This window comes from Benincasa hispida, chromosome 12 (assembly GCF_027475165.1).
Source record: "Benincasa hispida cultivar pf3 chromosome 12, pf3_genome.v1.1, whole genome shotgun sequence".
NCBI lineage: Eukaryota > Viridiplantae > Streptophyta > Magnoliopsida > Cucurbitales > Cucurbitaceae > Benincasa > Benincasa hispida.
This window is the reverse complement of record NC_143489.1, coordinates 37,693,455-37,712,340: the sequence shown is the minus strand read 5'-3', so window position 1 is coordinate 37,712,340 and position 18,886 is coordinate 37,693,455. Positions and strand designations below refer to the sequence as shown.

The following is an 18,886-nucleotide window of genomic DNA, read 5'->3' as shown; positions in this document are numbered from 1 at the left end:
TCATATACTAATAATCACTTTATCAAATGGTCATGCAACTGTACTACTCACAACTTCTTCCATACACGTTATCTCTAATATAGGCCTCCACAAATATGCATTGGGTTTCTTTGATATACAAACACTCTAACTGTATTTGGACCAATAGGAATGTGATGGACAAAGGCAATTGGATCATTAGAAGACCATCGACCTTCTGCAACAATCCCTCTTAAGTCATGTCAATCTAATAACTTATATTTAACTTGAGAATTATTATTGATACTTTATCAAAAGAAGAATACGAGACATGAGATTTGAGATGTGAGAATTAGATAATAATAAAATCAAGAATAAATTTAGTCATATTAAAAATAAATTTTGACGGTGGAGAAGTCATTGGAAAAGTTGAAGGAATATTTGTGGGGTTAGGTACGCTTGCAGTAGCATTTGAAAGTTCCTCACTTGGTGCTACCTATGATAATGTTATATGAAACAAAATATGGAGTAAACTCAAAACAGAACAAATATGAATGTAAGGTACTTAATGAAAAAAGCTTACTTGTTTCTTCAAAAGACATGACATAAGTGTTTTCATTTCTATCATTTCATCTTTCATCGCTTTCATTTCTATCATTTCCTCCTTTATCTTTAAATATTACTTTTCGAGAATCTTATATTTGTTATCTCGTTGGGACAAGAGAGATAATTTTGAACGTGTAACATCAAATCCAAATCCTCTTACATGCCCACAATCAGGACCAAGAACTTTACTTAAGAGTTCATCAACCACGTTATTTGTGAAAGTTATCGTCACGGCCTCAATTTGTTCAATGGTCTCCTAACAAGCATATGAAAACTATACAATACAAATCCGACAATGAACAAAGCACCTTTTCCCTTTTCTCTCAACTGTTTCAGTACATTCTAAATCTTTCTTAATGACCCACCAAAGCAAACTATATTGGTTTTGAATCCATGACCTCGGTAATTTAGGAAGGGGAAAAACTCTAAAGTGAAACTAACAATGAAGTAAAAATAAATAAATAAAATTGATATCTAAATAGTACAGAGCAAGTGGAAATGAGCAAATAACTTGTTAAATTCAGAACTGAATAAACGCATGACAGGGAGATAATTAGTAAAAAAGAATAAGAAACTATAAATAAGTAAGACGATTAGGAGGCGGGCATGATTAAGGCTGAGCAGTACAGGATTATCGAGCAATGATAAAAGATTAAAAGCCAAGAAGATAACTGAAGTAAATTTATTTGGTTCCTAAAAAATGAAGGCCATTTCTTAAGCTCTTTTTATCAAGAAAGGTAAGAGCCTACTTCGATCCAGAATAGAATTCAACGAAAGAAACAGAGTCATGAAATCATGCATTGAAAAAATGCGATTGGTAATGATGCTGTTCTTTTCAGAAACTACTACATATTACATAATTATAAGGAAATACATAAATGAATAGGGTGAGGAAACACTCAACCCAAGCTAAAGATTAAAAAACCACTTCCAGTTAGCACAGACTAGAAATTTCAATATTTCTACTCGATAGAGAGAGACCATCAATACCCCACTGCAGGAGCAATATAAAGAAATCAAGAGTTCTAAAAAAGTAGATTTAATCACTTGAATGGATTATAGCTAGAGAAGTATGTTACCAGGAAAATTTGAACTTCCCTCTCATCGTCATCAGAATGTTTCATTATAAAAACACTTTTGGTTCCTGAACTTTTATGAAAATAACCTTGTAAAAAAGAGTGTGGGACTTTCCAATCTTGCTACCCCATTCTTGGATATTTGCATTCAAAAGTTATAAAAACAAGCAAAACTCATTTCCTATTACATGTATGTGGGAGTTGAAATTATTTTTTTTTATATATAACTAAACTTGGGACATCAAGAAACTCCTTCCATCATGAATTGAATACATATAACCTACATCTCAATTCAATTATGATCTGATTTTTGTTATAGCTCCATTCAAAAGAACAAAATCTTGAAAATAATAATTGTTTGCTAGCTGCAATATTCGTGCAGAAAAACTTATTCTGGTCCCCATTAGTTAACAAATGAAAGCCACAAATTTGGAGACTTCCAATTCATCAACCCCCTAAAATTGCCTATGCACTTAAAAAAAAGGCATAGAATCAAAGTTGTTGGAGACAATTTTTAGAAAACTTCAGCCGTATGTATAGTGATCATCATAAATCATCTAAAAAGACTAACAAAATTTTTCAGCATAGAGAACAAGAATACAATCATACACCAGCTAAATTAAATAGATAAAGATGAAGATGAAGGAAACACAAAAGTGAGAAACTCAATCAAAACAAAAATAAGAAGATAATTGTATAAAGAGTTGATAAACAACCGAAAAAAAATAAGGTGATGAAGAACAGCAAAGATGTAAGGTTTTGTAACGACCCGACCCCCTAGGACTTAAATTAGGCTGTTACTAAACACATGCATGCATAGAACTTAAAACGACACTCTGTTATGATGAAATAAATGCTAATTAAATAAGGTAAACTTAAAAGACTTTGCATTTAATTTCAAATATTAAAAACAACGGTAGGGTACCCATAAATCATAAATGATAATATATAAATCTGGAAGCGATTCTAAATAGTAAGTTTTAAACATCCATACTAAAAGCTAAGAAAAACATGAAAAGAAGTTTAAATCTCATGAGCGGAAGCATAAAACTGGTCTCAGTGGCTTGTTCACGAATTCTGCTTGTCATTCGATGGCGTGTCCCTACTCTTACCTGAAACATAAACATGAGAAAGGGTGAGTATAAAATACTCAGTAAGTAACCTCACTACTGGGGTCAAGCTAGGCATCTATGTCCTCTAGATGCCTACCTCTAGTGGAATATATAAACTGCTCTAGTTCTCATGGTACACATATATACATGAAAAACTTATTTCTATCCTACTGTAGTTAAGTATGTCCACTATCTCTAATAAGTCCCGTAGGACCCATAACCTCTGGTGAATCCCGAAGGAAACACAATCTCTTACATACACATGGTTATGCATACACCTCTTTCGTGTACACATAACCCACTTAATGTGTACCTCTTTCATACACATGGTTACGTATACACCTCTTTCGTATACACATAACCCACTGAATGTGTACCTCTTTTGTACACATGGTTATGTATACACCTCTTTCATATACACATAACCCATTGAGGATGTACCTCTTTCGTACACATGGTTATGTATACACCTCTTTCATATACACATAACCCACTGAGTATGTACCTCTTTCGTACACCCCAGATCCTCTCTATAAATGTAGGGATGCATACCTCTTTCATACACATGGTTATGTATACACCTCTTTTGTATACTCATAACCCACTGAATGTGTACCTCTTTCGTACATATGGTTATGTATACATCTCTTTCGTGTACACATAACCCACTGAGTATGTACCTCTTTCGTACACCCTAGATCCTCTCTATAAATGTAGGAATGCATACCTCTTTTGTACACATGGTTATGTATACACCTCTTTCATATACACATACCCATTGAGGATGTACCTCTTTCGTACACCCCAGATCCTCTCTATAAATGTAGAGATGCATACCTCTTTCGTACACATGGTTATGTATACACCTCTTTTGTATACACATAACCCACTGAGTATGTACCTCTTTCGTACACCCCAGTACCCTCTAGGTATGTATCACTTTCATACACACCAGCCCTAGTACATCTCTTTCATGTACTAGCGCCCTTGGACGTACATCACTTTCATGCAGTCACATAATCTGGAAAGGAAGAAATATTGCATCTAACTTCATATTACATATAACGTTCACATAATCGTGAATTCTCTAAAATCTCCTGATCAAGGTCTTGATCATGTTAATTAACCTCAACATACGTAATTAATCTAGTATTAATGGATCCACTCTAGTACAGCACTTTCATGTACTAACTCATGTAAACAATCAAACATTTGAAATTTCATAATATATCATATAGCTTACACTTTCATAATAAATCACATAAATAAGCACATCAGTAAAATGTTCCAACTTTTACTAACTTTAAGACATTCTCGTAGCAGTGTCACTTAACTCAGGGTCATGCTCAATCGTCCTTTGAATATATCTCATAAAATTCTAAATCATGCTCATACATTAACATGCTTCAGATATATTATCACATACTCATATATCTTTTCTAAACAGTCCATTAAATCTCAGAACTGTCAAAATTATCCTGGTAACTAGTCTTACAATCCCCAACATAAATCATAAATTTATCGGCACAAAGGCAGTTCCAGTAGTAAGATTACTTACCTCAACCTGATAAAAAACACAAAACAAAATCTCCTTAGAACTTCTTTAACACACTTAAATCAACCTAAAGTTGTGGTTTGGTCCAAGACAAATTCCAATACTCGATTTAATTAGTCAGTCGGATCATGAATTAAATCCAAAATCAATAACTTAATTTTCCCACTATTACTCTCAATCCAAAAGAATAACTATCCAACAACTTACAAAATTTACCGATCTTCACCAATTTTCTACAAAACAAAATGGTATCTAGCTTGATTGTCAATGCCTCAAAACTTTCAAACCTTGAATCTGAGTTTCAAACGAAAGAGAGGTTATTAATTTAACCCAAAATCAAAGGGGTGAACTTCATCTCCCAAATTATAAGGAAATATAAGTCTTACCTAAGGTTTTCCTCAAAATTCTGACAAAGATCGGGGCAATGGCGGCCGACGGCATGTTGACTTGTGGCTATCATAGATAGGTAGCGTGTGTTGTTGTCGGATGGCATAAATTGTTTAGGCTAGCGGCTGGTAGTGAGGGTCTTGCATGAGGAGGGTTTGCGAGAGTGGGAGAGAAGGGGAATTTCTAGTTTATAGATTTTATTCAGCAGCAATTACAAACAAATCAGAGCTTCCAACAACGATCCAACCATTCAAAATAAAGTTCTATATGTCTCGAACAGGTTGACCAAATTTGAGCACGATCCAACGGTTCAAACTTTGGCAATCGATAATTTTGTGGAAGCTGTCGCTTTTTCTCCCTCAATTTTTTTACCTCTTTTCACTCTCATTTAATTTTTTTTTAAAAAAAAAATCTTAATTCTTTTATTTTTTCCAAATTTTGAAAAGATAAATAAAATATTTTATCACAATATCTCTAAAATCTACAAAGATTCTATTAAATTTAGAAATCAATTAACTTTTCAAATTATCGGCTTCAAAAACCAAAATTAAAGGACATAAGATCCATCAATTTGATACAAATTAAATCCTTCCAAGTATTTAAATCAATTGAAAACCACATGAAATTAATTATTTCTTTTTTTTGTTTTTATTTTTTTTTAAATTGGCCCTAAAATCCAAAATCAAAGTAAAGCAAAATTCAATATTTTCAAGATAATCAGTTCGAATATCTAATTAATTAAATTCAATTTAACCAATAATTTTTTTTAATTATTTCAATTTAACCAAAATTTTTCAAGTGAAAGGGGAATTTAAATTCAATAATTTTAGATAATTAACTTAAATTTTCCTGAAATTTGAGATGTTACAGGTTTTTAGTTGGCAAACCTAGAAACTTGACAGCTTTGTAATTGCAGAATAGGGCCAGCTACTTTTTGTTTGTCAATCCGAGTCTAGTTTGATATTAATTTTGAAGCATTAGAGAATAATGAATAATCTATGAATTAGATACAAAGTTTTCATGAATAAGGAGATAATAATATTAATTGCTAAGCATTGGAGAATAATCTATTAATTTTACATAACAATAATTTCACAGATTCTAATTAGGGGAGAAGTTTAAAAATCTTGAAAACATAAAGTGCGGGGCTCCACTCTTCTTTAAGGATGTAAAGACAAAGACTTTCGTCACTAGTGATATTTGGGTGAAATACTTTGTTCTTGAAAGCAACTTGAACAACAAACAATACATAATTTTTAAACCTCGCAACCCTATTCAACAAACAAGAAGATAGTAAACACAAAATCATCTTGCATAAATCATCACGTGCAACAAACAAAAAGATAAGTACCATTTCCTATTACATGTATGTGGGAGTTGAAAATATTTTGTTTATAGAACTAAACTTGGGACATCAAGAAACTTCTTGCACCATGAACTGAGTACAACATATACAATTACGATACAATTTTTTTCATGGTCATAGAGTAGATAAAATGACATTAGGAAAGTAAAAAAAAAAAAAAAAAAACAAAGACAAAAATGGAAAATGTAATTAAAAATTTTACAACATAGCAAAAACACGGAGGAAAGCAAGAAAATAGAAATTTCCACCCCAACCTACAGGGGCCAAACTCAATTTTGATATTAGTTATGAAACTGAATGCCAAAAATAGTCAAAGGAACCTAATAAAAAGACCCACATCCCAAAAACTTAGCAAAACTCCATAAATTACGAAGGAACCCTGAATTCTTAAAATCGAACAAGATCCCAAAAAATGTTGCATCTATCGAAGGGATATCATCTCATTCAGACAAGAAAAAGAAAAGGGAATTCTAAAGAACATAAAAAAGGGGAATCAATTGGAAGACAGAGAAGAAAGAGGGTTAAAATTGGATTGTGATGAGCTCCGATGTTGTGTCTCTCTCTTTCTAGGTTTCAACCATCTCTGAAGTAAGGGTTGTATGTGTGCGAACAACCAAAAATCATATGTCAGAAACAAAGATATATTGAGAAGAAGATAGGATACTTTATGAAGGAGGATTTTCAAAATATGAGAAGCAAATATGTGAATAAATTGAAACTAAAAATAAGCCAAAAAGACATCATAAAATATAGGGTTGTTTTTAAATATAGAAAAATAAATCAAAATATTTACAAAATATAGCAAAATCTTAGAACTATCAATGATAAACGTTGATAGACACTAATGGACTTCTATCAGTGTCTATCAGTGATATTGATAGATATTGATAGAAGTCTATTAGTGTCTATCAATGTCTATTATTGATAGTCCTAAAATTTTGCTATATTTTGTAAATATTTTCAACAGTTTTACTATTTGAAATAATTTCCCTAAAATATAAGAACTTACATTTAATGATTAAGAGGTGCTCTGTTTTCAAGCTTTGGTACTTCAACGGAAGAAAACTACAACCCTTAAAACCTTCCAATAAAATGCTAGGCCTCCAATTATACTGCACTATCAAAGAAGGAAGAATAAGGGTAATATACAAAAATTGGCGGTTGAGTCGGTTAAGGAGGTTGGGGACCACAGTTAAACGACTTTCAATTCTATTGGGAGAAGTTCTAATTTAAAAGAAGAAAGAAACGGAAAGATGGGGCATTGAAGAACTGAATATCTTGGGTGAGGGAAGTAAGCTCTCAAGGGTGGGAGTTTGAGTTAGTCAGTCGTGTAGAAACAACCAAGGAGTACAGTCATCGCCTACCTCATCTACTAAGCGATCGTGTAGAAGAGCCTCAGCAATCATGTAGTGTTAGTAAGCGACCGTGTAGAGATTGTAAGCGATCGTGTAGTAAATGTAAATGATCATTTAGTGTCTATAAGTGATCGCGTAGGAAGAGTAAGCGATCGTGTAGTTGTTGATTGACATTCATCTATAGTAAAGCACAAGTCCATCATTTAGCTGTTATGTTATACGATCGCGTCATCACACTTGATCAGTAAATACATTTTAAAAGATCAGTTTCCTATCACAAAAATAATAGACTCAGGTCCTTGTACACAAATAATTCATAAGCAGAGCAAAATTACAATCCTAAAACACAATCATTTGTATCCATCTTATCACCCTAATAACATTCATAGACAAAACAACTTTTCAACTCTCTCCTAAAAATTTACTACCAATTCTTCCCTAACCCCACCCCACCAACAACCTACTCATTATTTAACAATCATTATTTCACACCAAAATTTATAAAATCTTGAATCAAACTAATCCCACTGATAGCTCTCAAAAAGAACTATTATTCCTAGCTTAATTCAGGCTTGTTATCAGGTTTTACGTATTTACTTCCCTACTTTGTAGGTCCCGAGCAACCAAGAGGTAGAATCGGTGATTTAAAGCTGATCAAGGTTAATTTGAAGTAATTTGGACTTTATTTGAGCATCCGGGCTTCAAAGGAATCAAAAATGACCAAAATGCCCCTGTTGGATCATCACAACGCTCTTGAATTGCCTAACCTGATGCTTGTGCAATGCTTGAAGGCAGCAGCTCGAAGTACAGGGGAGCGTTGCAACGCTGCCCACAGCATCGCAACGCTTCAAATGATCAACATTGCCACCATCACAACGCTCAACCTTAACGCTGGAAGACAGAAGCGCAACGTTGGAACGCTCCTTTAGAGCATCGTGACACTAAGAACTTTGACAGAAGTGGTGCTGAATGCACGTGCAAGTGAGCATTGCACGCCATTTTCAGCGTTGTGACACTATCTCAATTTCTATAAATATTCTCTTCAGCGCTAGGTCAAAATATGCTGAATTTGGGAGGCCAAATTGATGGAGGCAGAAGTAAAACTCGGCCCTTCTTCTATTCCCTTCAATTTTTAGTATCTCTAGGTTAGTTTTTCTTTTCGTTTTGGGTTGTAATCAATGGCACGGATGTGTATCTCGCATTTGACTATGAATTGAGAGGTAAATTCTCTCTAGTTCTTTAAGCAAGAGCCTTGTGTTTAATTTCTTGAAGATTTTCTAATTAATTTAACTGCAATCTTATGAGTTCTTTGGTTGGATTTGTTTTAATTTTAATAGAGTTTCGATGAATTCTTCTGACAAATTAATTTGTTGAAATTCTTGTTTGCAAAATCATTCTAACCTATGCATCGTTGATTGATTTAGTTGCACGTATTAGGATCGGATGTTTAGGGTCTAGAATTTTTCTAGCCAAACTCATGTATGCCTTAGTATAATCTTTCCAAATAAATCATGCTACAAGATATGGCTTTCTGGCTTGTTGTATGTCTCAACAATTGAACCCTTTCTTAATGCTTTTCAATTTTATCTTGGATGTCACTAAGAAGGAAGAGTTGTCAATTGATTTAGGGTTGATTTCGTTTAATATCGAATTTGGCTAATTGGGATATTAGATTTTCTAATAGGTTGAGGGATTGACAAATTCAGTGCAATTAATTGGTGTCTAATGAAAAAAATTACATAGGAACTCTCTCTTGCTCTAGAAATTAGATAGACTCCTATCCTAGATTACATTTACCTTTTTATTTTAATTTCGCACATTTATCTCTTCCACACAAAACCCCCAATTTATCGCTCTGGTTAAATTAACTCAACGAAACCAATCGCACTTCTCTGCGGATCAACTCAGACTTACCACTATTACTATGTCTTTGTAGTAATAGGAGTAGTTCGGTATTATAAATTTTCTTTTGCTTTGGTTTGGAGTCAAATTAATGACGTCGATTCTTGATCTGAACACCCACCTCTACAAATGCCCTATTCTTCTCTCTCCTTTGATTAAAATTTTGAACTTAAGGCAGAAGAAGCAAAACCCTAAACGACATTGGCAAAAGAAAAGCCCTAAACATAAAAATGGGGTTTAAGCAAAAAGGAACAAAATAAGAAGGAACAAAAAAAAATTAATTACCTAGTTAGGAACAATAGAGAAGACGATGGAGTTGGATTGTTGTTTGAATGTTGAATGATGAAACATTGGGAGTTTCTCAAATCAAACGAAATAAAAGATGATGGAAGGAGATGAATAGCCATGGCAATGCTTGAACCATGACCAGAGAAGAAGAAGATAGAGGGAGAAGACATACGAAGACTCTGCAAATCGATAAATGGAAGAAAAAAAGCATAATATGGTATTGGGGTCTTTTCCATGTTTATGACTGCGTGCAAACTAATTTCCTTTCCTGCTTTTTCGAGAAATTTGGGCCGATGACCTAATATTTTGGCCCATAATGCCAAATGACCCCATTTTTTAAAGAACTGTCAATTGACCCTCTGCTTACGTCATCACAGTATGAGATTACAAAAATTCCCCTCTAATCTATACGATACTCGTGTGCTCAAACTCAACGGTCATCACACGCTCAAAATTCTCGTGCAAGTATCGTTCAATCTCGCTCCGCAAAACCATTGTCCATCTACTACTGTAATCAAAGTTTTCTACTAGGTAAGTGAATTTAATTTTTGTCTTGCATGTTGTGTTGCATGGTGAGGGGAAATAAAAATTATGTTGTGAAATACTCGCTCCGTGGATTTTCCCAAGCATTCCAAGTAATTGTTCTTTAACTTAATTTTATCTTTTGTTTAACATTAACATAGTTATAAATACAAGTTATTTGGATTTAGGTATGGACATACGAGATCCTATCATAAATAGCAGGGAACGTTGCCACTCGAAAGAGCAAGGTAGTTGTACCTCATATATTACGGTGGTCATGCTCCCCCTCGGTGTCATTCAAAGTACTCGAGAGAGACATTTTTTAGTCTCAAAATGTAAGTGTAATCTATCTAGCCACAGTATGTTTATTCGGTTGTTAAATGTACACTAACCATCTTAATGTGTTCCTTAATGTAGATAAAAGTCAAAGAAGGTGTTGTCATGTCCAATGCTGAGAAGGAGTTTCGGGACATCCCAATTGATAGACGAACCATAGTACACTCCAACACCGAGAGTCAGGGAACTCTAGTAGTTCAAAGAGTGGCAGTGGTTTAGAGAATAGTTCAGAAGGTGGGGACGGTGAATAACAGGGTTATTCAGAAGGTGGAGTGAGGGACGACGAAACTGATGGGGACCAAAACATCCACCAGCCTACTGACACTCCTAGCGAGGATATGTTTCATGATGTGCCGGTGGGTGATGTATGTTCTGAGCCTGAGGAGGAGTGTTCTGTCCCGGAGGAGGATCGTTCTGAGCCTGAGGTTTCGGGTCGCAGGGAGGGAGGCAATGTTGATCTTAATGTATATTTGTACCTATGGAGCATTGGCAGCTCAATATCGAGCTTGGATGCTTGTGTATCAAACCTGGAGACGAACACGAGAGACATCAAAGCACGATTGTCAACTATTTTGTCTCTATTACAGTCTATGAAGGGTTCCACAGTGTTTGAGGCGATAAGGTCCCCCACTCCACAGACATGCCACGATGCCACCATGTCCCCCATCCCAACTCTATCTCGGTCACCCACCCAACCTGTACATAGGTCACCTACCCCACCTCCACCTAAGTCACCTACCCCACCTCCACCTATGTCACCTAACCCACCTCTACCTCTCAATTCATCTATACAGCTTGATATCACGGCCTCCTCTGACACCATACATCTCGATTCACAGGTATGATCATTATGTGATTTGAAAATTTATTTCTTCATATTTGTTATTCGACATGTTCACTATTTTGTTATATTTCTGTAGGTTATGGTCGAGAGTAGAAAAACAACACGTAAGAGAAAGGTTGTTGATAAATACACACCTCTCGTTGAACCAAAAAAGAAAATAACAAAAGAGAAGGAAATTAAGGTTCAACTTCCTTTGGATCGTCCAAATATTAAGTACCCTCGCCCTGGGGTACCTACAATACAATTTAAAGTGACGATCCAATACTCCTTGGAGCATAAGGTTTCAACTGATGTATTCACAAAAATGATGAACTGGATTGTCGATAAGAATACGGACAACGAGGTTCGAGAAAATGCAGTTCGGCCATTATCCAAGTCCTTTTTCCAGGAGTGGACCGAACCAAGTTCATGGATTAAGTGTGATGTAAGTTTATAATTCCTATCCTTTTTACCAAGTACATACAGTTTACTCCCCTTTCCTAACAAATATCTTGTTCTAGATGCAGACCCTAAATATCCTATTTCAATTTATAAAAGATAAATTCTATAGGCAACCAGACATGTGTATGGCCAGCTTCACCATCCTGCCAATTGGAATAACGGTAACTATTTACTAAACTTCTGAATAGGAATACGTTGGTTGACTATTATGTGTTTTTAATGTTCATTTCACTGTGTAAAGTCGCCTAAATTCTTGAGATGGGGTCTACAAATATATTAAGAACAAGTCGACTTGGCATGCATCCGTAGTATAGAGGGAAGAGACATTTTCGAATTATGTCATGGATAAATTTGATGTCAAGTGGTCAAATGTGGACTTCGTGTATATGGCAACAAACATCGATCAACATTTGATGTTGATTGCAATCGATCTAAATAGAGGCCGGTTGTTCGTATTTGATTCACTATTGTCCATGACATCGAAGAAGAAGCTGGAGTCTTTCCTTGAACTGTTGACTTACACCCTACCATTGCTTCTTCACTACTGTGACTTGAAACGTTGGAAGCTGGACATAGAAACGTCTTGTTGGAAGATATCTGACCTACCTCTACAAACACATACCACGAGTCGTTAGATTGTGGAATATTTATGGTAAAATTCTTAAAACATTTAGTGACTATTAGTGCCCCATCTGTAATTACTCAGGAGAAGATGAGTGACTATAGGATGCAATTGGCATGTCAATTGTGGATGAACACTCCATATTATTGACATATATGTATATTATGTATATTATGTATATTATTGATGTAATTTTACTAACATGTTATTTAAATTGTTAGTGTAGAATAACATGAATAGACAAACATTTGAGTAACATAAATAGAAAAACTTGAGGAAAGTTGTGTAAGTGATAGCGAAATTAGCGAGAACGAGATCCAAAGAGAGCGAGACATTTCCAGGAAGATTCATTCATGAATAGCCAACAAGTTAATTAAACTTAAAAAAGGGAGAGTGAGATAAGCGAGACATTTGAATAGATTCGTGAATAGACAAATTTTAGTAATTAAACTTATAAGCGAAACATTTTAAACTTTTTGAGGATTAAAATGGCCATAAAAAATTACAATTTTGAGGATTACAAGTGGCACATAGAAAATTACAGTTTTGAGGATTACAAGTGGCACATAGAAAATTACAATCGATCGACAATTAAATCATTGGGATTAGAATCAGTAAGTCGCCCAGACATGAGCGGTTCACTACAGTTTTGTCAATTATGCCCATAGTTCCTACACCTACCACATTTTATTTGTCTGTGTTGTTCTCCTCTTGATGGTATTCTTTGTACTCTTCGTCGCCCGACCTGTACCACTCTTCTAGGAGGTGCAATATGCTTTTCCACATATCCCGGAGGTCTCTTCCATTCAGATATGTGATCGAGTGGATTTATGGGCTCTGTATAAGCAGCAATGAGGGAGTCAACGCTACAGAATGAACTGCACAGACTTCAGATGGGAATGTTTTGTTATCGCGCAGCCACAATTGCATGCGAACATGAGATACCGAGTGAGTCAAATTCCTTGCATGTGCATTCCTTCGTACGGAGGTTCACAATACTGTCCAATCGATTATCCAGCACATTGATCCTATAACAATTAATCGACTCAGCTACTAATCGGTTTTCATAACAGTCCGAGTGTGACGTCGTTCGAGATGCTCAATAATTTCTCCATTTATAAAACCATGACTGGATGAGGCCTTGAACATGTTCCAATAAGCACATTATGGGCAGCTGTCAATATTCTTTGGTCAATGAATTGAAACACTCTGCACTATTGGACGTCATGTTATCGTATCTTTATTCAGTTTGGTAAACGTGCGCCCACCTTTCAAGACCAATATCCTCCAAATATTTTCGATATAGCACCATTTCGCAAAGTACATAGTTGGTCCCAGTGTGCTTGGAACTCTTGTTGGGATTGGTGTCCTAATTCTCTTGGAGTCTCGTAGTTTGTAAACTTTGTACACATTGTTATTAATAAAATAGGAGTTATTTTATTTGCATTTATTCATATCTAACAACAAAGATCTATGGTTATTGTATGTAAATTTAAGCATATATATGAGATATACAAGTGAATCATGCCTTAAGTAATAACCTAAAAGGTCTGTAGTATAAGGATAAAGGAGGGATACCTTATCCTGGTGACACTACGGATACGACCTGCTTTGTAGAGGTTTACAAGTGTTGTGAACTAATACAAATGGTCTGATCCTAACCATTATATGGAGACATGCGAGCAGGGATTTCCTATACAAAGAGTTTGTATAAGATCGGACCACGAGATGATTAGTCTCTTTAAATAACGTCATTGATAATTGAGACTTACGTCTCACTAAAACGACCATAGGTGACATGACCTTAATCCTGAGTGTTTTGGGAACTCCTGCCTATGAGGGCAGTCCTTTGATTAGTATGGGTGAGAGTGGCCAGATTGCCAACTCAACGAGCCTACCTTTTTGGAGATTTGTCTAATTGGGAGCTGAAAAATCAGTTACACAAGACGAAATTCACTCCTTCCTCGAAGTAGGGGTAAGTAGATAGATTGCTCCCTTAAGGGTTGATTCTGGGTCTTTAACATAGTGGCCACACCCTCTCTTTGGAAGAGAGGACCCAGTCATAGTAGAACTATGACTTATTGTTCATTAGAGGAATCAGTGCTACCTAAGGAGTTGGATGTAACTACAGGGGAAAAACAATAAATTGGCCCAACTGTACTTACGAGCGATCTGTGAAGGAATATCGCACTGCTGATTGGTTAATATGGAAAATATATTTATAGTGAGAAGAGTGCAGCTGTCGGTCTTTAGTGGAGTGCCCGGCAGTCAACGGATGTGGATCTCGTGACTAAAGAGTTTAGTTAGCTATTCACTTACCGTTGGAGCTTCAAGCTACAGGTCCATAAGGTCCCCTTGGTAGCTCAATGGGTTCAAGTTGAAAATCAGATTTTGGGGTTAGTTTGAAGTGTTCAAATTAACAAGAGAAAATTCAATTATATATGATATAATTGGTCTGATGTATGAGATACATCAAGTGGAGGAATTGATATAAATATGATTTATATCAAGAACCATAAAATAGAAAAAGAACTATAGTTTATATGTTTCATGTGATGAAATATTAAAACTATAGGTTATAAATATAATATGATAAGTTGATTATCATATTTATTTATAATATATTAATTATATGATAATTAATTTCTTTTTCTCTAATAACCGATTGAGTGGGAGGTTATTGGAAGTTTTATGGTAACCGTAAGATAAAAGGAAAATTGTTTTCCTAAATTTGGTTGTTGCTTCATTCGGAAAGTACTCACGGAGACAAGCTATTAAGTGAAAGAGTTTCACTAAACGATAACGTTAACAAAGACTAAACGTTCGTGTAGAGTTGACGATACGATAGTCATTCAGCTGATCGTTGCTACGCGATCGAGTGGCTAAGTCTATACGATAGGCTACCGTTTATTAAACGATCGAGCACATCATCTATATGATAGACAGTGTCTTATCTCCCACTTGCTCGATCGTAAACCTCCAGTCTATTCCTCAAGACAAGATCATACAGAGCCCACAACTCCTGGATTCTCACACCAAGAATACCAAGGTAACCATTGTGGTAGTGTCTTACTCAGTTTGTGAATTGAGTTGGACTTAATTGGGTTCGAGGAGTTGTTGGTTGTTCGTGTTGTTCGTGTGGTGATTGTTGCAATCGTGTGTTAATGTCTTTGGATGCATTGTAGATTGTTCGAGAGATTCTTGAAGAATGATTCTGCAAAGGTATGCATTCTCTATCCCTTGTATCATCGTTTAGCATGCTGTAATTTCTGTTTGTGCATGACCTGTTAGTTTCAGTTTTAGACTATATTTGTTTGTGTTCAATTCGAATGGAATTTGGAACGATCTCTTCCGTTGCTCATGGAAATCGTGTTTGATTTCCTTCGACTCTTACATGTGAAATGCCCTGGTTGCATCCTTGAACATCCTAACAATCATACTGTCCTTAAAGTTGGAAAGAATATTATTTTCTAGGTCATATGTGCACAATCCATGAAATGTCGTGGGAAAAACTGCACAAATGGCATTGCCAATAGATACCATTCGATTGGACACGAACACCAAGTTAGGGGGTTCTTCAATGGCACACTTCAAATTTGACATAAACCACTTCCAAGCTCAATCAGTTTCATTGTCCACTGTGGCATATGCTAGTGGGTAAACTTGGTTGTTGCTATCCATGGAAACGCCGGCCAACATGGTCCCTTTGTATTTTCCTTTCAGATGCGATCCATCAATAATTATCACAGGTCGACAACTTGAAAAACCACTAATACAAGGCTCTAATGACATAAACATGTACTTGAAATGGACATCATTTTCAAGTTTAATTACAAACCTTGTACCTGGATTCTCCATTTTTAACGCTTCACCATATATATGTAAAACAATATACTACTCTTCTGGAGTACCCCTAGCGAGAGCATAAGTGGTTTCCCTTGCACGCCACACCTTATCATAATTTATGTTTATGTCGTACTCTTTCTTCATATCCTCAACAATGTGACGAGGTTTATAAACATGTCCTATGCTTGTAAACTTGTCTTTGATTAGTTCACCAACTATTGCAAGCATTGCTTGTCTATGGTCATGATTTAAAATCCTAATAGAACATGTGTGCAACCGCATATACTTCGTGATCTTAAATATGTCACACCCTTGAATTTTCATTGCACAAAGGCTCTACTTACAATTATCCTCTATACATTTGACAGTAAACAAAGACTTAGTTGACTCCTTTACATTATATTCAAAATTATTGTTTATGGACAGGACATACAATCTCATTTTTAAATCACTCTTACTCAAAAAAAAGTTGACCAACTTCAACATCTATCTTAGATGAAGAGGTACCAGGCATAATTAATTCCCCTCTACAATATGAAGATGTGGAATTCAATCCTGCTGGTCTTTCATTAATAGCCACTACAGGACTACGCACCTCTGAAGAACCACAGTCCATAGAATTCAATCCTACTGATCTTTCGTTATCAACCACGAAAGGATCATGCTCTTCTGAAGGACCACAATCCATAAAATTCAAGCCTGTTGATCTCTCATTACCAACAACGAAAGGATCACGCTCTTCTGAAGGACCACAATCCATTGAAGTAAGTCTTTCTGATCTCTCATTACACAGGTTCATTATATTGAGTTTCTTTTTCCAAGTCCACTGCATGAATGCTGTCATTGTCTATTGATAATGTTGATGGTTGAGTGTACATAGATAATGGAATATCACCCTCTTCTCGATTAAGCTCATATGATACCTCGTATTGTCTGTCTACACCTGTACCATCATAATTCATATTCACATTTTCATCGTGGTATGATTTTAGCGTTAAACATAGCTGAACTCTACAAAGATCTTCTAGGAAAAGAAGGAAGCGAACATCACCGTCATTCTATATGTACTGTGAAGGGGCTTCAAAGTCAAGCTTATATTTAACTCTCATAACAACATCAAACTCTGAGCAACTTACATTTGCAACCCTATAAATGTGAGCTTTAAGTTCTTCATACTTCAAGGTAATAGGCACAATGATTCCTGTTATCTTGCCTCCAACATACAAATTTTGGTTTTCATCCCAATGACTTCCGTATCGAATTAGTACACACTTTTCTATCATCCTACAAAGCAAGAGAACATTTTTTATTAAGCAAATAGTAATACACATGGATCTCTCTCGCTGTCACTCCCAATTTCTCTCACTCTCGCGACTCTCGCTCCCAATTGCTCTTGCTCTCGTAACTCGCATTGTATCTCACTCTCACGCGTCACTCAATCTCGCTCTCTCGCTGTCACTCTATCTCGCTCTCTCTACCTTTCTCATTGTCGCTCTCTCTCTCCAATTTTCTCATTGTCGCTCTTTCTCACACCCTTTCATTATGCTATTTACATATCCTTTTTTAGACCACATTCTTACAAACACCAATGAAACCAGGTTCAAGGAAAGTTTGTTCCTTTCTGAAAAACTCGTTCTGAAGACTCCGTTTGGTTCCGAAAAACTTTGTTATGGAAAACCTCGATCAATAAATCTCCGTTCAACAAAATGACAGTTCAAATGAAGTTTATATTTTAAAGAATTCACCATTACATATTTGTTGTGTATTAACGATTTTAAGTTGTAGACAGATTTCGTGAAAATTGTCAAATCAATCGTACAGTGACAAACAATCACATCACAATGAAAGATAGATAGACAGCGAGAGTGAGATCCAAGTAGCGAGAGCGAGACAATTATCAGGGGCAATTCTTGTAATCTCATACCATGATAACGTCAGCAGAAGGTCAATTGACAGTTTTTTTAAAAATTGGGTCATTTGGCATTATAGGCCTAGATATTAGGTCATTGGCCCAAATTTTTTCGCTTTTTCCTCCCTCATTTGATAGCTTTCTATATATATATATATATAAATAAATAAATAAAAAAAAAAAAACTATTAAAAGTGACATTTCTTGTAGGGAAAAAAGCTCCCTTAAATGCCATTTAACATGTTATAGAGATAAACCCATTCATCCTGTAAACTGCAAAAGTTTAGATTATTTATGATTCTAAATCGTCATAGGAACGATCTAATGGAAAGTTGTTAATCGTCTTATGTGTTGGGGATGATTTAGATTTTTGGCTCATTGCAAAAAGCTTTTGAAAAAAAGTTGTATATATAGTGGAAATTTCAAGATTTTAATAGGCTTAAAATTTCAGTAGGAGGTGATTTTTTATTGATGTGAGTTTTGAATTGATGTGAGTTTTGAATTGATGTGAGTTTTGCTTGTTTTACCCTCCAAAGTTTTCATGCTCAAGAAAAAAAAAATTGAAAAAATAAAATAAAAACTCATAAGTTATCCTATAAATACCTCCATCAAATCATTTCTTCCCCACACCACTCTCAAATCTTAAGTTCTCTAGTATTCCCAATCTCATTTTCTCTCAAGCTATATCTACTTGCTTAGTTTTTCTTTTTCTTCTTTCATTTCTATTATGTTGTGTTATGTTAAATGTTATGTTTTTTATC

At 35.3% G+C, this 18,886-nt stretch overlaps 1 pseudogene; it reads right to left on the bottom strand.

The window, feature by feature from the left end:
- Positions 1-1,688, bottom strand: LOC150031976 (uncharacterized; annotated as a pseudogene).
- Between the last annotated feature and the right edge of the window lie 17,198 nt (positions 1,689-18,886).